The sequence below is a fragment of the Desmodus rotundus genome, chromosome 10 (genome assembly GCF_022682495.2).
Source record: "Desmodus rotundus isolate HL8 chromosome 10, HLdesRot8A.1, whole genome shotgun sequence".
NCBI lineage: Eukaryota > Metazoa > Chordata > Mammalia > Chiroptera > Phyllostomidae > Desmodus > Desmodus rotundus.
The window spans coordinates 74,760,399-74,784,420 of record NC_071396.1 but is presented as its reverse complement, the minus strand read 5'-3'; the positions used below and the strand labels follow the sequence as shown (position 1 = coordinate 74,784,420).

The following is a 24,022-nucleotide window of genomic DNA, read 5'->3' as shown; positions in this document are numbered from 1 at the left end:
AAGCCCCTTGTCTTTTCCTATTTTCACCATTTGCTTCAACCAGCAGTTCACTGGAGACCCATCCATCTTGTAATGCCTAAAGTGACAGATGCTCTCAGGAACCACCACACTGCTGAGTGAACAAAAGATAACATCACCTCTAGGAACTCCAGAAAGAAATACAACTGCAACCTCAAGACAGGGGCTGACTTGATGGACATTGGACCATAAACCTCTCCTAAGCGAAAAAGAAAACAATTGCCACACACACAAAAAAAATCTGACACAATCAAAGGCAGAAAAGAGTGATTATTTGTGGATTGCCTTTTCACTGTGTGGCTTGCTTTTCCCCCCTCAATGCTTTTATATTGGGGCAATTCACTTGCCAACAGGCAAGAGAAGTTCCTGGGAGAAAAAAGCCTTTCTCAAGTATCTTCTTTTATTCAACAATATTCAAAGTGAAATTCATTCACAAGTGTGTTTCAGTTAATGTAAGGCTTAAGATACAGCATTCCTAAAGCTGACGTGTCCTGTTCACATAAAGCAATATCTGAACTCAGAAATGCTGACTCAATTCTACTGCTGTGAAAGGCATATGCATGCTTTGCAAATTAAAAATACATTAGAAATTAAAAAGCAACATGTGACACAATGTCAACAATATGTGTAGCTCATAAAAAAAGCTCACCATTCATTCATCAGACAGCCTCCAACTTGGGTTAAAAAGACAGCTAACGAGGATTCTGGGAAGGACTACAGATCAAGTCTTCTCTAACAAAGGAAAGGTCCATTTTAACATCTCCCAGCAACAAACTAATGACAGGGACGCTATAGATGTAGAGGACTCTGCTTGATACTATCTAGTATTCTTTGTTTTTGTTTTTTAAAATACCTTATTTAAAATCTTCATTCAGCAATAGGAAAATTTAAACTCTAACACCTATTTTTAACTCTAACATTTAGATAAATACAGTGAAGGGAAATTTTCAAACAACAGAAAAACAAAAACTGACTTGGAAGGCAATTAAGAGTATTGTGTGATCAATGTCAATTATGGAGATTAACAACCCGTTTTTACAAAGGATATCAAGCACCACACAGGAAAACCTCTGATACAGCTAAATACATCATCATTTTCAAACAGGGTAAGTGATACAAATAACAGTTAAATCTAAAATAAAGAGTCAAGCGTTCATGAAAAGTTCTGTCAACAATATTTCGAAGAAGAAGTGTAAGGATTTACAATGGCATTTCTTTAAGACATTTAATTTTTTCTTTAAAATATTGGTACAAAAAGCCTTTAAGTTATAATTTTTTAGAGTCACCAACGACTCTTCTCATCCCCATTTTACTAAAAATAATAAAATTTAAAAGTGGTTTTATCTCTTGTGTTTGAATTATTTGTAAAGAAAAATTTTCAATTTGATCAATCAACATATCTCTTTCTTAACAATTTTTATGTCTCTCTTATTTCCTTAAACACTTCAGTTGTACCTCAACAAATAAGAGTGTACAAATATCTTACAATCTCACAATGTTCTGGTTTTTATTTTATTCTGGTCAAACAGAACACATACAAAATAATTCAGTGAATACGTAAAATTATATAACTCAATGGGAAAAAGATTAAATAATTATAGAGTTTATCAGTATATAAAGGACTTATTCTAATATGGACTTGATCTTTAACTAGACAACTTGAACACACTGACCTTAAGTAACCCACAAAACTCCTGATCCAAAAGTACATCCTCAACACTCTCAAACTTTGGCATTAATACCAAGAAAGAGTGGTGACTTTGGAATGACAGTTACATTGCAGAAGGCTTAAAAAAGACCCAATTAAATGACCTACTTTTAAACACAATAGGATCGATATGCATGCAGGAAAAGTACACCCCAGTGGAAAGTTCTTATTGCCTGATTGATCAAAAACAAAACAAAACTTTTCCTTTTTGAGGGCCCCTTCCAGATCAGTCAGTGCCAGAAATCTACACAGGAAAAAAAAAAAATCCATCAAAATGTAACCCTAAAAGGGTTTACCCTTCACCATCCTATTTGCACTTCAAAAACCTGTAAGTCCTTCGGTTAAACCCCAGGGCTGAACCATTTCAATAATAAGAGAGGTGGCCAGTGGTGATTTATCTCCCATTTGGCCTCTGGACAGAGCTGTAATGTCTACCAAGCTTCCCTTCAGTGACTCGAACCCTCCCCCAAGTCTCAACCTTCATTTGTGCAGCTTTAGATCTGCAATACCTTATAAACAACTCACATGCCCCTTCCAATCAGATGCAAGAACAATCTGTAACTCAAGATTTGGGTACATTCTCCTGGCAATGCTTCACTGCTGAGTAATCAGAGCGTTGAAAATACCAGGTTAAATTTCAAGTTCTTTTTGTTACAAGTTGAAGAAGAAAAGAAACTTCCCTAACATTAGATTCTCTCTTCTCACACTTTAATGGTGAGAACTTCTTAAATGTTTTCCAGTTTATACCTTCAAATCCTTTACATTTTGGGCCACATCAGGCAACTTCCTGCAGTGGTGTTCGTCTAAATTTAAATCCTTGCATTGTAAAATATCTTAACACAAAAAAGTGGAGATTTCACAGATCACAAACTTCTGGGTCAAAAAGACCTTAAAAACAGATAACAGACCACTATGACTCAACTGATTCATTATACCCTGTTATCAAATATGTACTATAATTACCATCACACACACACAATTTTCCTCTAGTAAAATAAACACAAACAAGGTCAAAAGTTATTTAAATTGAAATGTAGGTCCCAGAAGTTATTAAATGTGAAACACAGTGAAAGAAACTATTCCTTAAAAACGAAGGATATTTTGTCACGAGGCATGAATTCTCTATTTCAAAATTATGTTCATATGCTTCCTAATATAAAAAGAATGAAAAATATATGCAGCCCTTTCCCTACCTGTTGACTATTTTCTGTTTTTCTCACTGATTCTTGATAAATTCCATTTGAATGCCATATTCACAGCTTGCGCTGATTCCACTATTGCAATTACAGTTCACAAGTTGAAAATTTTCAAGCTATTTCACTAACTTCATAACTCAGAGAGTCCACAAACAAATATAGTTGTACATCATTTAAACCTAATATCAGTGAAGAGAAGTTTAAAAGAATAAAATTAAATATATGGCTGGTAGTTAAACATATATGAAATACAAATTTTTGTCAATTAAAAGAAAAAAAGTATGTTTTTAGAGATATTTACCAATAAAATATTTCTTCCACTAAAAAATACACCACTAACATTCTTATACCTCATTAGCAAATATTTTCTATTTTTGGAGCTCCAAATACTGCAAATTCTTAAAAAAAACAACCCTCACAGCAGATGACTCTATTATGTGCCACCAGGTCAATGAACCTGAGATTTGTATTTGAGATAACATAAAAGTTCAAACTGTTTATATAAACCAGGAAAACTAGCTGAAAAAAACCCCTAAAGGACATTAATTTTTATGTCACAGAAACAGACTTTGACACTAATAATAATATTCAGGAAAACAAATTTCTTAACCTACTACATGACATTTTAAAATAAAGTTTTCCTCAGAGAATCAACAAGAATAATTGATTCACCACAGAGGAAATATTCAATCTGCATTAAATATTTATTCAGTGCAATAGGTTATTAGGTCTATTTAGACCTCAAAGAAGAAATAGTTCCTGTCTGGTAGAAATCAGGTCTTGAGAGAATTGAATGGAGATGAGAAGCAGTTCCTTAAGTCATAACCCTATATTTAAAATGACAATGCTAAAAATTGAAGATGTGCTATAAAATGTATATTACTACTTTGAAATCTGATACAAAGAAAGTGATATTTAAGACAATATTAATTTTAACAAGGTTTGACAGGGTAAGCAATTTGATTTTCTATTTGAATGTGCAAGGTCTGTAGTTAGCAACTCTTCTACCCTGTATATACTTGTCATCTGGGCCTGTTTCCTACCCATAAAATGGGAGATAAAAGGTAGTATGTTTCTAGATTGAAAGTACTATGATGGTAATGGGGGTGGGGAAGAGATTCCATTCACAATAGCAACAAAAAAAATATACCCAGGAATCATTCTTAATGACATACATGTGAAAACATCATTTTCTAAATTGTCAAACTTTATGTAGGTGATATAAGTGAAAACTTACACACTCAAAAAAATATGCTGGGTTCCTTAAAGAGAAGCCTAATCACTGTAAAAATATCTTTCTCAAAAAAATAATAAACACAAACTAATCAAAATATCAGTAGAATTTGGGGGGAACATTATTAAAACATCCATAAATTCATAAGAAAGATCAAAGAAAAGATGTTAGAAAACTTTTCAAAAAAGATTACAAGAGGAGGTAAATCAAAATAAATGTTCAATCATTTACAAAGAATGAGCTTTTGGCTATGTGGCAATCATGTTACTACATTCAGTGAACATATTTCAAAACTCTTATCTAAGATGCTGTCTTGGTAGATTTCTTGAAACTTTTCCTTTTGCCAGACTTCATCTCACAAGTTTTCTGGTTTTCCTTCCTCCCTCTGCTGCTTCTCAATTTCCTCTGCACTCCCATAATACCATGTCCAGCAAAGAAATGTTGGTGTTCACAGGGTTTTGTCTGTGGTGGCCATCTTCCAAGGTGGCCTCAATGATTTCACCTCCTGTGTAATCCCCTCCTACATAGAGTCAGGCCTGACTTGGGTGATCAATAAAATATTGAACAAGTGACAGTGTGTGATTCCCAAGGTCATAAAAAATGTTGCAGTTTCTGCTTTGGCCTCTTGGATCACTTGCTCTAAGAGAAGGCAGTCACCATGCTGTAAGGACACTCAAGCAGCTTTATGGGGTCCTTATGGGTAGGAACTGACGCCTCCTGCTAGGAGCCAGCACCAACTCACCTAATTGTTTTCCTTGCCTCCTCTCTGGCACCCTTTAATTACTTCTCTACATTACAGTGCAAATATAATCATGTCAACTCTTTGCCAAAGCCCTTCGTGATTCTATATTGCTCTGAGTATAAAAATCAGTACTGTATATATCCCAGCCTATCTCTCCAGACTTAGCTTGCACTGTTTTCTTCCTAAACACTATGCTCCAGCAACACTGATCAACGTTTAAATACTTATGTTCCTTCTGCCTGTAATACCATCCATCCTATCTTTTACTTTTAGCTACTTAAATCTCCTCCATTCTTTTTTAAATTTTTTATTGTATTTTTTCCATTACCACTTACCCCCCTTATTTACTCTCCTCCACCTCCACCCAACCCCTCCCCCAGCAATCTCCACCCTGTTGTCCATGTCTATGAGTCCTTTTTCTTTACTGCTCCATCCCTCCATCCTCCAACTCCCACCTTCTCCATGCTGGGGTCCGAGTCTATGAGTCCTTTTTCTTTTCTGCTCCATATCTCCATTCTCTAACCCCCACACCCCCCAAACTGTCAGCATGCTCCCTATCTATGAATCTCTCTCTATTTTGCTTGTTAGTCCAGTTTGTTCATTAAATTCCACATATGAGTGAAATCATATGGTATTGGTCTTTTTCTGACTGGCTTATTAATAAGCATAATGTTCTCCAGGTCCATCCATGCTATAGCAAAGGGTAAAATTTTCTTCTTTTATACAGACAAGTAGTATTCCATTGTGTAAATGACCCATAGTTGTTTTATCCGCTCATCTACTGATGGACACCTGGGCTACTTTCAAATCCTGGTTATTGTAAGTAATACTGAAATGGACATAGGGGTGCTTATTTTCTTTCAAATTAGTGTTTCTTTGGATAAATCCCCAGATATGGAATCACTGGGTCATATGGCAGTTCTATTTTTAACTTTTTGAGGTTCGTCCATATTGTCTTCCACAGTTGCTGCATCAATTTGCATTCCCACCAACAGTGCAAAGGGGCCCCTGTTTCTCCACATCCCCTTCATTCTTTAGATTTCAACTCAAGCACTGCTTCCCTGATTCCCTCATCCCTTTGCTAAAAGCTCTCATAGAACCTATTCATCTCCTTCCTAACAATTCACTCACTTTTGAGCTATATAATTTGTATCATCAATTGATTAATGTTTGTCTTTCCTATTAAATTCTGAGCTATATGAAGGTAGGGACTATGTTTTCCTGTTTTGCCTATTATGAAATCATCTAACCTACTGTGATGTCCTCCTACCCAGTAGGCACTCAAAAATATTGTCTGAATAATTCTACAATTTAAAATGTAGGCTGGCACAAGAATGAGAAGCTCCTTGGTGACAGTCCAAAAACACTTTATATTATCTATCAGAATTAATATATGATAATTGAGGCATTAAAAATAAAGAGAAGAAATTATTCATTAAATGATATTGAAATAGTGGTCAACAATTTAAAAAGTAACAGCTAATTAAAACTTATAGTAAACACTAGTAATAAATTCCAGAGAGAACAAATATTAAATATCTACATTTAAATACATTTACAAGCCCACCCACACCAAACCACATAAAAACTAAGAGGAAGCAGAATTAAAAATGTATTATACTGATATTTATCATGTATCAAGATTTATTATAGTATCATAGTGAGAAATTAGCTTTCTAATCCTAGAAATCACAAAGAATGGACCGACAGATTTGATTGGTGAAAACATAAAACTTCTGTATATTTAACATCTAGAACAAATAAAAAGAAAAAATGATGAGCTAAGAAAAAGATTTATAGCTAATAAAAAAGTTAATGACTACTATGATTAAAATAAAGTAAAACATTAATTCCTCCACCTCTGGAAACAACCTAATATCCCATAAACAGGAGAAGAATTAAGCACATTATAGTAACATTAATAACCACTACCATTTAATGAGTATCTACCATGTTCTTCACATACATGTTCCCACTTATCTCTCACAAATTCACCCACAATGGAATATTATGAAGCTATGAGTATATTTTTGACATAGAATATATATATAATATATGAAATGTAAAATATGTTATAAACCTATAGTTTATTTGGATTTTTACATAAAACAATATGTAACATGGTGACTAGGAAGCATGGTGACTATAGTTAATAACACTGTATTGTATATTTGAAAGCTTCTAAGAGTAAAGAAAGGTCCTCATCACAAGAAAAAACAAATTCTATAACTGTATGGTGATGAATGTTACCTAGATTTATTGTGGTAACCATTTTGCAATATATGTAACAAATATCAAATGATTAGGTTGTACACCTGAAACTAATATAATATTATATGTCATTTAAACCTCAGTTTAAAAAAAACAAGACAGTCCCATTTCTATGAGGAAAAAACATATAAGTAACCTGAAAAGACAGATAAATCTAGTGTGATACAAAGCATAAAAACAGTGGGTGATGTGATTATAGAATGTAAGTTTTCTTTATATTTATTTTTCTTTTTTTAAAGATTTTTATTTATTTATTTTTATGAGAGGCAAAGGGAGGGAGAAAGAGAAGAGGGAAAGAAATATCAATGTGTTGTTGCCTCTCGTGTGTCCCCTACTAGGGACCTGGCCTGCAACTCAGTCACGTGCCCTGACTGGGAATAGAACTGGCAACCCTTTGGTTCACAGGCCAGCACTCAGTCCACTAAGCCACAGGGCTACTTATTTTTATTTTCAATTTTCTGCAATAAAATTTTACATACATTGCAAACTTAATTAAGCCCTATATTCTTTTATTACTGTCATCATCATTATTACTATCTTTATTGACTTTGAATATTTGGTAGTTGTGAAACATAAACTTCTCATTTGACAAGTAGCATATTACCTTTTCACATTGTAGGTTTATTGTAGGTAAATGTACAGTGATAAATAGTTTATGCAGGTGCATATAGCAAAGACTACAAATAAATTGTTTTTAATATGCATGCAGATATCATTTTTACTATCATAAGCCAGTGAATTTTTAAACTTATTTTTATAATAGCTTGCTTATATGGAACTTTGAAAATTTTTCCCCTAATGACATAGGAAGTAGTCCAAACTGATAACTCTTAAGATGAAACATAAATTTCACAACTAGCGTTTGAAAACTTTCATTAATTATCTTTCTGTGCATATTCAAACTTATCACCCATCATACTCCAATACAGAACCTATTCTTATCAATTTGATTTTATTGCTGGTTCACTACAAATAAGCCTACATCCATCTAAGTGCCTTTGGTCAAGTTGTCTGTCCACTCTTCACTTAACTTTTCAGTCCTAATCCATTTCTTACTTTGCTGTCATTTATCTTTATTATTTTATCCCCCATAACACCTAGCACAGTTCTAAGTGTACAGCTGGCACGTAAGACATGATATCACAAATACTTTCAAGGTAAAACCTACCAATATTGATTCAGCATGGAAACTTTGCTTCTGAGGTACTTAGAATATTTTTATTTTAAGGATTAAAAAAATTCTTCCTTTTATTTTTTTGATTAGATAATATATTCATCTGATTAAAAATCTAGCAGTAGAAAAGAATATGTAGTAGAAAGTGTTTCTTCAACTCTTGCCCCATAGTCTCCTGTCACAGGAAACTACTTTTTTTTATGATGCCATAACAAGATATTTTTATTTTATATTATGCTTTAAAAACTCATATAAACTGCCTTTCTGTTATTATAGTTATTTCTGAAAAACAAAATATGAAAAATATTTACTAACCATAGTTTCATTTATTTAATAGAAACTTACTATAAAAACTAAAACAAAATGAAAAGGATGTTGTTATAAAATGGAAGCCTACATAGGTTAGGTTTTTTCTGAGGGCTAAATTTCAACTTAATGTTGATTAACAGAAAATAGATTAGGTGGCGTCCATCGAGGTTATTCAAGCTATGTGAACACAAACAAATGCGCTAGGGACTGCAATTGTTTTGCATGGGTTCAACCTAGATTGACAGGAAACTACGTTTATCGGTTTTAAAAATATATATATGTAAGTATGTGTGTGTGTGTGTGTATATATATATGTTTTGAATGCATATATGAGTAAAGACAAATCAAACACATTCACTCTTTTGGACACTGCTATTTTAAGTTTAAAAAATATTTTGGAGAGCTCTCTCTATAAGCACATAAAAATCTTCCTCATTCTCTTTTGTGGCTTCAGAAAATTCTCTGGCATGTATATAGCATGGTTATTTTAAACTAGTCCCTTAATGTCACAAAATTAATTTCCAATGTTTGTTATTACTCAAGATACTGTAATAATCAATTCTGCATTGATTAATACACACTAATTTAGTATTTGTCTGTTAAATGCCTAAAAAGTGAAACTGCTGGGTCAAAGGATATATGCAGGTTTAATTTTGTTAACAAACTGCACTGTTGTATTTTTTTAGCAGACACAAAGCAGTCTTCATTTCAACCACACATTAGAAACCTTTTAAATTACAGTTTAGCTCCTCCAAAGTCTACATCAAGTGGTAAAATGCCAAGAGCACAGAAAACTGGATTGGAGGGAATTCTGGTTATGAGGTGAGAATTGAACCAAGGGTTGAACCAATTTACACTCCCATGAGCAATTTATGTAACTCCGCACCTTGAACAATATAGAATATTATCTGCTTTTGAATCTTTGTCAATCTAACAGATTAAAAATGATATCTCAATGTAGTTTTGATCTGCACTCTTCTTACTATGAATGAAACAGTATCTTTTCAAATGCTTAAAAGCCCTGACTGATAGGCTCAGTTGGTTGAGCATCGCCCCACAAAACAAAAGGTTGCTCATTCAATTCCCGGTCAGGGCAACGTGCCTGGTTTGTGGGCGGGTTCCCAGCTGGGGTGCCTACGAGAGGCAACCAGATCAATGTTTCTTTTACACATCGATGTTTCTTTCCCTTTCTTTCTCCATCTCTTCCCCTCTCTCTGAAAAGAAATAAATAAAATCTTAAAAAAAAAGTCCTTGAATTTTATTCTCTGAAATGTCTAGTCATTATCCATTTTTCTATGTGGTTGTTGGTTTTATACTTGACTTGTAGAAGCTCTTTATGTATTAAGGAATTTTTTCCTTCATGTATTGTATGAGTTGCAACATTTCCCCCCGTTTGCCATTTTGCCTTTTGGCTTTGCTTATGGTATTAGTTTTTTTTCCATGTAGTTTCAACTTTCATATAATCATATTTATCAAATTTTTAAATGTCAAGCAGTTGCATCAAAACACAGAACTCACTTTACTTGTTTAAATAATCTACATAAACCAGTGTTATAGTTTCCAGAGGCACTAAGAAAGCAAAGAAGTGGAATAGAAGGGGAGAGAGGTAAGAAAAACAAATCTGTCTAAATAAACAGAATCCCAAAATACTTTTTTTTCCAGTTTAAAAAAGGGATTTTACAAACAAAATAGAAACAGAGGCATGGATAAATGGAACGGACTGACAGCTGTCAGAAGGGAGGGGGATTAGCCAAAGAACATATATGCATAACCCATGGAAACAGACAACAGTGAGATGACTGCCAGAGGGAAGGGAAGGGTTAAGGGCTAGGTGGAGATGGGCGAAGGTAGGGAAGATGAGGACATCTTTATTAGTGTCAATAATAAAAATAAAAGAAAAAAAGGATTCTAAAGTTTTTTCAGTTTACTGATCATTTTGTAAAGGGAACAAAATAGATACTTCTACACTACCCTACTCACTCTAGCTTTTGCAAAGGGCATAAACACACATACACTCCCCACCACCACCAAATAAGGAGATGATTGGAGAAGGAGAATGGACAAGGTGAGTCTGAAGTAGCCAGCTGCATGGGATGAAGTTTTTTATTTGGTAGCTTCTAATCCTAGAAGAAATAGAAATAACATCTTTTCAGCCATTCTTTTTCTAAATTTTGGACTTTAAATTAGTGGAAGAACTGCATACTTCTGGTAGGGGGGAGAGGATCCCAGATTAAAAAAAAAGCAAATATGGTCTTTTTTTCAACAAGGATATTAATGAATTTTCTCCCTCCATACCCCAAATTCCCACTACCAACCCTTCCCCCACATTCTGCAGATGTCTACCTTCTTTAATTATTGCCTGAAAAATATGGGATCCAATCAGTTGTTTATTATTGTCTGTGCTGATGACTCCTACATCTATATGATTAGCTATAAAGTCTTTTCTGAGTTGCTGCTGTCTCCTTGACCGCAACGAGTCAACTGAACATGCCCAAAAATATGTCCATCACAAAACTCACTATTCTTATAGTAAAAGCTATCCCCATTTCCTGATTTCATTATTTTCATTGATTCGCTTAGAAAACAATGTGAAATGTGCTAGGAAGGATAATAAAGGCAGTCATAAATCTCAAAGAGATCCTAATCTAGAGGTGAAGACAGATCTACAAATGGGTAAATATTCACTAGAAGTAGGAACAAAGTACTACAAAAGCACAAGGAATGTAGTAATTCTGTTTGGAGAAATAAAGAAAATATCAGACAAGAGAAGACATTTGGATAGCTTTAATGGATACATCAAAAACAATTAGGAGGACCTCATACCAACAGCACAGAATGTTAAAAGCATGGTGTATCTTAGAAATACTAAGCTCACTGTTGGGGGTGGGAGACTGAGTTGCAAGAGAATAGAAAGTAGGTTGGAGTCAGTCTGTAAAGGATCTGATATGCCAAATAAAAAATTTAAATTTAATCCTAAAAGCAGGAGAAAGTCAATGGAAGTTTTATAAAAAATGAATTAACATACCAGATTTTTTAAAAATGGAAGGTAACTCTGAGGATACTATGAAAATTGAATTAGAAACCAGATCAAAACTTTCTGCAAGAGTCTAGGAAGAGGTGATGGGATTGCACATCACCGTAGGTAAAAGAAACAGAGAAGAGAAGCCCTTTCAGTTAGTATTTAGAAATGGAGGACTCCAGCTCAGGAGTAGGGACTGAACAAACAGACCCTGGAGGCAGATGGCTGCCACACACATCGTTGATTTCAGTAGTGGTGAGGTTACCTAGGAATTGCCTCAGTAGACAAAGGATGTGGAATAAGAGGGTCAATCAAGCAGGGAAGCCTGAGAAACACTGTCACTGGAGAGTCAAGCAAAGGAAGAGGAAAACCCAGTGAAGCAGATGGAGAAGGAGCAGTAGAAGCAGGAAGGAAACCAGAAACCAATGGGCTGGTGAAAGTCAAGAGACAACACAGTTTGGAGGAATGGGAGGTGGTCAACATTTTCAACAGGTAAGAGAGGACAAATAGGATCAAGAATGAAAATGTGTCGTGGTATGTAGCAATTACTTTTTCAAGAAGTGTGGTGAACTAGGGTGGTGAAAAGTTGATAGCTGTAGGAAAAAGAGTAATTAATTAGAAGGAGGGATGCTTATAAGGTTCTTCCCTCAAAGCAAAGGGATGGTACAGAGGAGTGGCGGTGATTAATTGAATAAGGTCCTAGAAGGGGTAAGAAGGGAGCAAGGGAAAGGATGGAAGCCCCACATGGATAGCAGAACTACATGGCAGGAGCCTGGATCCCCGATGATAGCAGAGATGCTTTATTACCCTTAGAAATTTGCCTCCAAACTTTGTTTACATGAGGAAGAAATAAACTTTCAAGTTGCTGTTTGGTGTGTCCTGTCATTTGCAGACAAATGTAATCCTAACTGATACAGGAGAGAAGGGTGTTAAAAAAATAAGCAAGGACCTCTCTGAAATAGCACAGGATATTCAGAAGACAAGACCAATCTGGCATTACTATACTACCACTAGTGAGGGAGGGAGTGGTAGGAAAGGAAGATGAAAATGTAGGCCCAAGAGTGAGGAGTTCAGACTGGATCCTGTAGATAAAAAGTTGCCACACAAAAAGGTAGTAAGCAAAGGAATGACATGTTCCCATTTCACCTTTGAATAGATTCCTCCAGTGGCAGGCTAGAAATGGATCATTAGGAACTGGTGATTCATGATGAACCCTATGTCTCTACAGTGCATTGCTTTTCTCTCCCCCTACTGTTAGTACTTCAATTCAAGCAAGCCATTACCTCATGCATTCATTCAACGAATATTTATTGAGTGCCTCCTCTGTGCTAGGTCCTGCAGATACATTGGTAAACAAGATAGAAATGGTCTTTGCCCTCAAAGATCTTAGTTAGGGATACCACTGCTGAAAATTTCCTATGTGGTATCTTTTTTAATCCTCAGAACACCCTGTGATATAAGTATTATTTTTATCTTGATATTTCAGGTGAGGTAATCCAGTCTTAAAAAGTTTAATAATTTCCCTCCCAGTACCAGGGTACCAGCTTGAAAGGCACCAGTGGTACACAGGGAGAAACTGAAGTGTCTGGCATCAAGGAGAGCAGAGGCCATTGTTCCTTTGCTAAACTCCCCCCTCCCCCCACAGAGCTGGTAAACTGATGTCACATTTGAGATTCCAACAACCCTGCTAACCCTGTTTGACCCACCTTGGAGATCCACTGAGGCTCTGCCCCACCCAATTTATGGCTCAAACAAACTTCTTTTCCATAAGAATGGCTGGTCCTGGCTCCTAAATCCTATCAAACAAGCAACAACTGGCTTCAGTGAGCCATTGAGGCAGCCAGATTAAGTTCACAGCTTGGCTAGACCTGGGAATCTCCAAGCTCAGCTCAAGTAGCAGCCATCTCAGATTGCTTTATAGCTCAGGCATGGTGCCCCAGGCAAAACAAAGGTGGGGGCTAACCTTGGCCTGCAACACATGGGGAAGCAAAGGGACTGCACACCCAGTGGACAGCTACAGGCCATGTCAGAACACCACCACCTGGACACTACACAGCTGATCCTCCACGGAGGGCGGAGGTTGGAGGTCAGTGGTCACAGCCAGTCCTCGTAGCTGACTGGCCTGGGTAAATCACTCCCATTGATCTGCCAACAGACACCAAGTCTCAACTAGAAGAGGAGTATGTACTAAATGCACATGAAGGGTACACCTCTAGTACCCACATTGCGGGATAGTGGAGGCTGTGCCACTGGACCCTACAGGACACCTACTACATTAGGCCACACTACCAAGGCACAGAGTCAAAGCAGCTCTACCTAATACATAGAAACAAACACAGGGAGGCTGCCAAAATGAAGACAATGAAACATGGCCCAAAGGAAGGAACAGATCAAAACTCCAGAAAAAGAGCTAAATGAAATGGAGATAAATTATCTGTCAGATGCATAGTTCAAAACATTATTTATAAGGATGCTCAAGTAACTTAGTGAGGACCAAGGCAGCACAAAAAAGACCCAGTCAGAAATGAAGGATACACTAATTGAAATAAAGAACAATTTACAGGGAAAATACAGTAGAGTTGAGGAAGCCAAGAATCGAATCAATGATTTGGAATATAAGCAAACAAAAAACAATTGTGGAGAACTACAAGAAGAAAAAAGCATCCAAAAAATGAGGGTAGTTAAACAGCCTCTGGGACAAAAAAAAAAAAAAAAAAAAAAGAAGTTTAATGATTTGCTCAAGGTCACATAGCTAGCTAGCTGATAAGTGGTGGTACCAGGAATCAGACACAGAACCATCTTACTTCAAAGCATGTTTTTAATCACTTGATTAATCACTATGTTATGTCTCATGCAATTGCATACAATATGTTAAGTAGTATGACTACAAGTACAGCGATTCGGATTATTGCAGCTTCCTAACTGGACATTCTTTCTACATTTAGCATGTTCCAGCCAGACAGTTTTTCTAAAATGCAAGTCGAGGTGGATGGTGGCACTCTGTCAGATTAAGGGCACCCTGAGAAGGAAGATGAGGTTTTGAATGGAAGGTGATACATTCAAGTCTTAGATATATTGATTTTGAGATGGCCGTGTCATATCCAAATGGACATATCCAGCAGTAATTTCATAGATGAATCTCCTGAAAGTTGAGGGGGAAGCAGGGTTGGAGATAAAAGCACTTGGCATCATTAGCTGAATTCAAGGCAACTATGGAGACTCTTTAAGGGCTTCTGGAAAAGAGAGGAGCACCCTGCTGAGAAAAGGGCAGTGGGTACAGGCTTGAAGAGAATAACTAACTGATCAGAGGAAAAAGAAAGGGAATCAGTCAATGGCAGTCAAAGATACAATTAAGTTATATTTAGGGTTAGGGTCAACAAATTTATAGTGATATCAATCTGTGTGGTTGAGAGATTTCCCACAGCAGCAATCATTAACTCAAAAATAGGAAAACTTGCCAAAATTTTATTTTACTAGTTCTTTTCTCCCAGTCTAACTTAAGGCCTTGCCTGTGAGTTCCCAAAGCATCCTGAATTTACCTTTGATCTAATAAACACTTGACCTACCAGGTTCTACTTAAGTCCATCTGCCTTTGGACTTTGAAATCCTCAAAAAGTCCTTTGAGATTTTGAAAACCTGTTTTTTAAATCATTTTTAATCCCAGCAACCTGCACAGCACTATTTGTGCACTTGTTCTATCTCTACGTTAAACTGTAAGTCTCTGAGGGGCAGAAGCTGTGGCTGCACAGTTTTGCAGAAGCATCATTTTAGTTCAATGTCCATGCACAGTATGTCCTCATTAAACATTTGTGGGATTGGACTGACTTTAATCTGGAAGCTAAAATGTAGAAATTAACCAACTATCTAATACTATTAAGTGGTGATTTTTTAAGCTTCCAGACTTGGAATAAACATTCCCTCCTCTTAACCTTTCATTCTCTGTTTTTCATTAATAGGAAATTAGGGCAGCACCACCGTGGTACACGCCATTGTGTCTTTGGAGTTTGGGCCTTACTGGCAGTTCTATGGATTCTGTGACCATGGATGAGCTACTAAGCATTTCTGGGCCTTCTGAGTCCCTGTTAGTAAAACTCAAGCAATTGGACACGATGATTGCTGATGTCCCTTACCATTTTAAAATCCAAAGTGTCTATGACCTCTGAAAGGCCTTTAACCTACACCTGAGAACTCCTGCCTCATAAAGAGCAATTAAAACATGGGCTCCATGTTTCATTACTGGAAAATGAGCAAATAAATCCTCTCTATATAAAACTGAGTTCATCTACAAAGCATATATCACCTCAAAAATGATGATATGGATAGTTTATATTAAATTATGTCTTTGACTACTGGTTAAAATTTGCATTTTATCAGATGCAAGTTTGTTTTTCCATGGAAGGTTTACCTAAAAAGCAACTGAAAGTGCACCGCAGTTCACTTTGATAGTAAAAAGAGCAGAAAGCTGGAAGAATATGAAACATCACCTTGTATCTCATATGTACCTTGGTAATACTTTCCTTTTTATTTTAGATGAGCAATCAAAGAGTGTAAGCGACTTACTCAAGTAGCAGGGCTGGTACTAGTATCCAAGTCTCCCAGGCATAAACTTCCTTTGTTTTAAAACAACCAAATTGGTCAAAAATCTCCTGAAAGACAAAAACAGATGAAGATGAAATGCCAATTGGTTGAGCTTAAACAGAAACTCCACTTTGTTCTTTCCAGGTTCAATAATAAACAATTCTAGTGATTGGTGTAACAGGCTGGCAGATGAAACATTCTGATTCCTAAACAAAAATATTTGTATTTTTGCACCACAGTTAGTAAATCAATTGTAAAAATTAAGTAAATGGAAAACAAGGAGAATTAGCAAACCCAGGCAACAATTTTCCATTACTCTTTTGGAAGACAGGTTGAAAAAAAAAAAAAAAAAAACAAAATCCCTGTGGCTCCCTTCATTAGAGCCAGGGTGGTGAGTCCCATTGTAAATCCCACTTATAAAGGCTCATGGCTACCTGCAGAGCCTAGGAGTACCAATCACATTAGCGAAGACACCAGATGACCAAAGGAAGCCATGAAGGTCTGGGAAAGCTAGTAAACAAAAGGCAGCATTTCAAATGAATGCCATTGCTAGAGTCTGCATTGTAAAATGCCTGGATTTCAGAATCCTAAAGCAGATTAGCTGAAGGCAACAAAAGATTCAAATAAGATACAAATAACTTATTTTGACACATTCAGAAATTATCTTCATTAGATCATCAGGTACTTCACTATAATTATTTTTTTTAAAAATCCACCTAAGTTGTGTTTGAAGACGTGAGGCCTAGGAGAACAGGGACCTAAAAATGGTTCTTGAATACAATGTGTTCATGACGAAAATTCATGAACCAGCCTTTTCCCTTTTAATCTTGACATTTTAAAGGACTGTAATGGCTTTAAAATTTGTTACACACATCATTTCAATTTTACCACTGTGAGCATGAGTGCTATTTTAAATACCAACCAGAAAAACTCAGATCTCTCCAACTGTAAGTGATTTTTCTTCCATATTGTTTCATCATTTACAAAGAAAATAAGTAATATTTTTGGGTATGAATTGCCAAAATGAAAAAAAGCAAAGCTTTAGGTTTTGGTACAATTTCCATCAGTTCACATGCCTGTTCTGCTTTTCTTGCAAAGTTTAAACTCATATACAACTTAGATGCTTAAATTTGAAAATGTGGAAGAAAAACCTTTATTTTCATGAGAAGGCTGACATTTGTTGTTTTCTTGGTTTTGTTTTCTTTTGTTGGGCAGGGAGGTTAGGGAATTATGTTCAATAAGTTTAGTAACTTCCAATATTGCTTGCCAGTTTTATTCACTAAGGTAACCATATTGCTAAGCCGAATAACGCTGATATAAAATACAAATAATTACTTATTGAAGGTCCTGTAAGAAGACATAGGCACTGATATGTGTATTATTCAATCCCATGACCTTCCACTTAACATTTCCAGGTATACATACCATCAATCATTGTAAAATTTTACAAATGTATTTGAGACCCCCTTACCAAGAGCAGATAAGCAGATAGACAAAAATGGTTCTGATAATTTAAATAGTTCTAAAAGCCTAAAGCCAAAACTGAGGTATTGTATAATAGTAAGAACCTTTCCCTACATTTTCTACTTTTTGAAAATTAATTTCTCTTCATGCCTCCTCAGTTTTGTTGATTATAATAATCACCCCTCACCAAGAAGAGAAGTAATTTAGCTCCCATACATTGTTTTGTCAAATCCTAACAGGGCCATCTAATGGGGCTGATGTCACCTGAGGCCTTCAGGCCACTAGATAACTTTGACTTCATTTGCGCTCAAGTGGAAAAACACTGGAAAAGCTCAATTAGTCTGAACTCTGAAAAACTTTTTAGCTTTACCATTCCTCTAGGTTTAAAATGATATAATAATAAAATTATAAGGTTTAAACTTTTTTAAATGTTTACTTAAAAAATGTAAGTCAGTATTCCTTGTTTGACGGAGGAAAAAGTAAATATGGAGATAAAGGGACATGTGGCTGAGCAACATTTCAAGTTGGTTGCAGAAGAGCAACCCCCGCCTCCCCACCCCCAACCACCAGCCAAAAAAACTCTCAAGTGAAGAAACCCTCCTCAGTGCTGTGGCCTCTCTGGCCTTTTTAGTTTTGTCACATAGAAAGTGGCAGAAATATGCCTTATCAAGTCAGTAGCAGTGTATTTTCTCAGATAGCTCCTAATTTGCTGAGTGCGTAAGCGGAGTGTCTCCTTTCATTGTCTCATCCGCTCCTCCCTCTCTCTTTGACAGACCAGAGGCAGTACCAAGAATGGCCTGGCCTTTGCTGCCCCAATGAAAATAGGCAGTGTTTTGAATGTGAATCAAATCATGCTCTACTACTTTACAATCATGTGGCTTGAGGCTAGTTATCTCTAAAACAGGAATAATATCTCCTGCATTATAGAGTTATAGAGAAGGTAATGGCATATATTAGGCATACAATAAATCTTATAGTCTTCTTTATACAAATTCTTAACCACAGGAAAAATAATGCCTTTATACTTTATAGAATTCTTTCATGCAAATTATCTCAGTTAATCTTTATAAGATTACTATACTCATAAGTAGCCAACTACTCAAATGCATTTCCCTGACTCCACAACCAATGTTTTTTTCTATTGTGCTGCTATATGAGGGGTTGTGGTGGTGGAGACCACATTATATCCCTATTGCAGAAGATTCTGTGGGTGGGGGTGGAGAGCATGAGCTGAACTGGCAGGGATCTCAGAAGCATGAAAAGGAAGCAAAAAAATAGATATACAATCAAATGAACCTATACCATTCAGTAGGTCACCTGCCAGAAGGATAAGCTTGGGGTTCTTGATGAACCTTGGGGTTCATCAATAAAGTATCCTTCATGGATCAAAACAAGTCAATGAGAATAAAAATGAAACAATTATAATGTCTTAGGGTCTAGTTCTTTATAGGAATGTGATCATTTTAGGTCAAAGAAAAACTTATGAAAATAACAGACCTACAAAATATTATATTCCTTTAAGGCTGAGAAAGTTTTCCTAACTGTCATTACATACAACCAGCATTTAAATTAAACAAAAATTTCTAAATTACACCTTAGAGCTATACCAGGAGTTTTGATACACTTCATTTAATCCTCACAATAACATTCTGTATTCATTAGATGAGAATACAGACTCCAGAAGATTGACTTAATTGATGAAATTTGCAGTCCTGAGGTTCAAACCCACATGCTTTAAACCCTGTATGTTGTGTTCTTCAAGCTAAGTTACACTATGCTCTCTAGAAACTATAATCTTAATTTTATTTAAAACTCAAGAGAGAACCAAGGATTATTTATTAGGTTGGTTAAACATGAGTTTACTTAAATTGTAAAAATCCCTAAATAGAGATTTCTGAGGTCAGAATGACATCCAAAAAGAATGGGCTGAAACAAATTTTTAAAATCCTCACCCAAAGATATGTTTTTTATTGATCTGAGACAGAGAGGGGGGGAGAGAGAAACATTGATGTGAGAAAGATCGATTGGTTTCCTTCCACACACTCCTGGACCAGGTATGGAATCTGCAACCAGGTATGTGCCCTGACTAGGAATCTGCAACCTTTTGGGGTATGGGATGACACTCCAACCAACTGAGCCACCCGGCCAGGGCTGATTTGAAAAACAATTTTTAAATTATTTCTGGTCTATTATATAAATCAAACTAAAAGAAACTGGAATTTCTACCTCATTCTTATAAGATTCTACATAAATAAATTTTGACTTTAGTATTGGCATTTTTTAAACTCTAAATTTTTTAATATGGTAGATTTAAAACTTAACACAGGATAACAAAGTTTTGTCCAGGAATAAGATATTTATTCTCTGTTATAACCTTTCATTCTATTACCTACCCTGGGAAATTTTTGTTGAGAAGACAAACTTAAGGAACTTCCAAATGGAGCTAGATCTAAGGCGCAATGGCATGAATTGGAAGACAAAGTGCTCTTTATTTTTTGATAAAAAATGAAGAAACCAAGGGGAATCCTAGGAAGAAACAGCATGGAGAAACAGCAGTCACAGCTATGGATGGAAACAATCTATAGTCAAGTGAGGTGGAGTGGGTCAGTCCTGCTTACTTGGGTGCCCAGAGAGGCCCTGAAAGTCATTCTGCTGGTCAGATGGTGATGATGGAAGTGGTGGAAGGTGCTGAATGATAAATCAGGAGTCATGGTGAGGAAGAATAGAAGGGGTGTTCCCATTTGTTTCAGCAACTGTGCAGCATTTGCTGTATTTGACCCCAGTGTAACAAAATAGAAAACCTGGTTGCAATTACTACTGATTTTTCCTGATAAAACCACTGTGGGTACTGAGACACCTTTTCAGTGTAGAATCACTGAGATCGGTGTTTTGCACAAAGTCTACTTCAAAAGATGGATCAGGGTTACCTGAAGAACACGTTTACTGTGTTGATTCCTCATTCTCTCTTTCAGAGGTTTATGAGTCACTGGTTCTAAGGAAAGACTTAGGAATCTGCATTTTGAATAACACAGAAACAATTGCCAGTTTTAGCAACCCTAATCCCAAATGATTTTATGACATTGGAGTTTGAAAACCACTTATTTGGATTAAAAAAAGAGAAGAGGTTGAAACTGTGTATGATTATTAAACAGGATGCTTGTTTGTAACAATTAACCAAACATTAAAAAGAAGGGGAAAAAATGCTGCAGTCTGATTTTAGGACTAGATACTTGTCTACTTTGTACTTCAATCTCTTCCTCTGGAAAATGTAAACAAACCAGTAATGGTACCTACTAATTTCATTGCCAAGGAGGTCCTTAAGAGCACAAGAGAGCTGGGAAAGGACATTTTGCCATGACAACAGCAAGTTGCTCCTGGGATAAGCATCACATCTACCTCCCACTACTTCTTGGGTACCTGTGGCCTTTGACCATTACCTGTTCCTTTCAGGCTGGCCCTATGGAGAAACTGGAGCTTTAAAAAAAAAATTAAACATTGTTTATCAACTAGGTTTTGACTGTAAAACCTTAAAAAAATCAATCATTTGGAGCACTAAAAATAAGCATAAGAATTCCAACACCTTCATAGGAAATATTGTTCTAATAAAAATAATTGGGACGACACTTTGCTTAAAACACAAAGAAAAAACCCCAATTCCTCTAGGTTTTATATTCTACTTTTCCCCTCAAAAATGGCTTCTAATAAAGTTTTAAGTAATGATAATTGTACTCTGTGATACACAAAGGGTCTGTTTCTTGACATTCATATTGTGGAATTTTCAACTATGTAATGAGAGCCATCTAGTCCATAAAGTTCTGAGGTATAGGTGGTTGCAAATGATACTCCTATTTCATGGAAAAGTTGGACAAAAAATTGCAATACTGTTAAATACCAATTATTAAAGTATTTTATTACAGAATGGATGCCAGAAGGAAGGGGAGTTCTGAGAAGTCTGCACAGATAAATTCTGATGACTAGCAGTATCCTGGCAGTTACTAAATGGTGTACTGCTGCCTGAAACATCCTGCTCTGGGTTGCCAAAGTCGGTGTATGCCATAAATGAAACAAATTAAAAAATTTGTCACATAGAGTTCATGCAAACAAATAAGTATAATATGATTCTATGTAAGGGGGACATAGCAGAATTTGTTTACTTAAGTTTTTTGGCTGTATCACTGTCATTAGGTCCTGCCGCTTTCCTACTAACGGGTATGTAGAAGGCTGGGTTGAACTTCATCTGATGTCACCCCAATTCAAGGGCTTTATAGTGATGTTTCTGGACTGTTAAAACAGTCAGGGTTTTTCCTTATTGTAGTTACACAAGTGACTTTACAGAAGGAAGGAAGACACCTGATTCACACGATCAGGCATAGCAAAGGGAGCATGTGAACTTTCAACAAAAGAGGAAGCTTTGTACCAGATGTGAAGAAGTAAAGTTTATTTTTCCATTTAGCTTGTTTATTTAAGTAAGAAGGAAGGAGACTGCGGCTGCTTCCCATTCCAAACTGCTCAGGGAATGACCTTTTTCTTTCTTTCTTTATAAATGAACAAAGTTGGCTATTGCATTTTCCAGAGGGATCTGGAAAGGAACCAAGTCACTAATGATTACATTTCATCTGTAGCTAGTTTAACCTTTGAAACCTGCCAATCAACAGAGAAGATCAAGAGGGAAGGTCAATGCAGCCTTGCCCATCTAGCATTCTCTCACTGTTTAGATGGAAAATGATTTATTAAGGAAATTATTTTAAGAAATGCAAATCAATTATAGAGACTAAAATCAAGGTCTTCCTAAGATTCATTTAACAGCTGAAAACTTCTCGAGTCTTAGATTAATTTATTTTCCCTTTTAATCACTGTGTATAAGAAGCAGTGTGATAGAGCTTTTAAATTTAAAACAACATAACCAAAGAAAAACATCTTTTGTCCTTGATTCATCTATCTTCTCACATTATTTTGGTCTGACACACCATTTATTTCTAGACTGAAGATCTTCTTGGTATATAGCCAGACACCCAATATCTTCTTCACAAATTGTTGAAACATTCCTCTTAATGCTGAAGCTATTATATGCTACTAGCAAACAATATAAAATATACCACAAAGCGATTACTGGTATTTTGATCACGTATTCATTATCAAAAAGGCCAGGCTACAAAATATTAAATGAATTTCCTCTATTATTCATTTACACATCCATTTTTGTTTTTTTTTTAATTTTTATTGTTATTCAATTACAGTTGTATGCCTTTTCTCCCCTTCCCTCCCCCCACCCCAGCTGAACCCACCTCCCTCCCCCACCCCCACCATCCCCCCCCCCGATTTTGTCCATGTGTCCTTTATAGTAGTTCCTGAAACCCCTTCTCCCCACTATTCCTTCCCCCCTCCCCTCTGGCTATTGTTAGATTGTTACTTAAATGTCTCTGGTTATATTTTGTTTGCTTTTTTCTTTTGTTGATTATGTTCCAGTTAAAGGTGAGATCATATGGTGTTTGTCCCTCACCGCCTGGCTTATTTCACTTAGCATAATGCTCTCCAGTTCCATCCATGCTGTCACAAAGGGTAGGAGCTCCTTCTTTCTCTCTACTGCGTAGAATTCCATTGTGTAAATGTACCATAGTTTTTTGATCCACTCATTTGCTGATGGGCACTTAGGTTGCTTCCAGTACTTGGCTATTGTAAATTGTGCTGCTATGAACATTGGGGTTCATATGTTCTTTTGGATTGGTATTCCAGGGTTCTTAGGTATAATCCCAGCAGCGGAATTGCTGGGTCAAAGGGCAGTTCCATTTTTAGTTTTCTGAGGAAATTCCATACTGTTTTCCACAGTGGCCGCACCAGTCTGCATTCCCACCAACAATGTACTAGGGTTCCCTTTTCTCTGCATCCTCTCCAACACTTGTTTGCTGATTTGTTTATGTTGGCCACTCTGACCGGTTACACATCCATTTTTAAAAACGCGTACTTTCTCTTCTTCCCTCATAATATTCCCTCATACTATCTTCTTGCAGGAAAAGAGAGAAAACCATCACTAAGATTAACGGAGCACTGGAAACATATTTTAGGTACAAATGACCCACTTTTATGTAGTGCCAGAACTACTCTGCAAGGGTTTAGGAAGGAGAAACCTTGAAGTTTTTTTCCACTGCATTCATGCTGCCAGTGGTGATGAATTGATTGTTCTCCTTTAATGGAAGGGTGAGAAAGACAAAGAAGCATTTTCTATAACTGGCTATATTTTTATTAATTAATAAACAGTTTTGTCTTCAAATATTATATGTTATTGAGATGAATCACCACCAGTTTTAATTA

At 36.1% G+C, this 24,022-nt stretch overlaps 1 protein-coding gene across 1 annotated transcript in view; it reads right to left on the bottom strand.

Annotated features, from left to right (window-relative positions):
- Nucleotides 1-24,022, bottom strand: part of GREB1L (GREB1 like retinoic acid receptor coactivator) — a 266,526-nt gene that overhangs the window by 132,183 nt on the left and 110,321 nt on the right. Inside the window, exon 2 of the mRNA XM_053913057.1 lies at nucleotides 16,232-16,317. The gene's annotated coding sequence lies outside the window, so the exon portion shown is untranslated. The remainder of the gene's footprint in view (nucleotides 1-16,231; nucleotides 16,318-24,022) is intronic.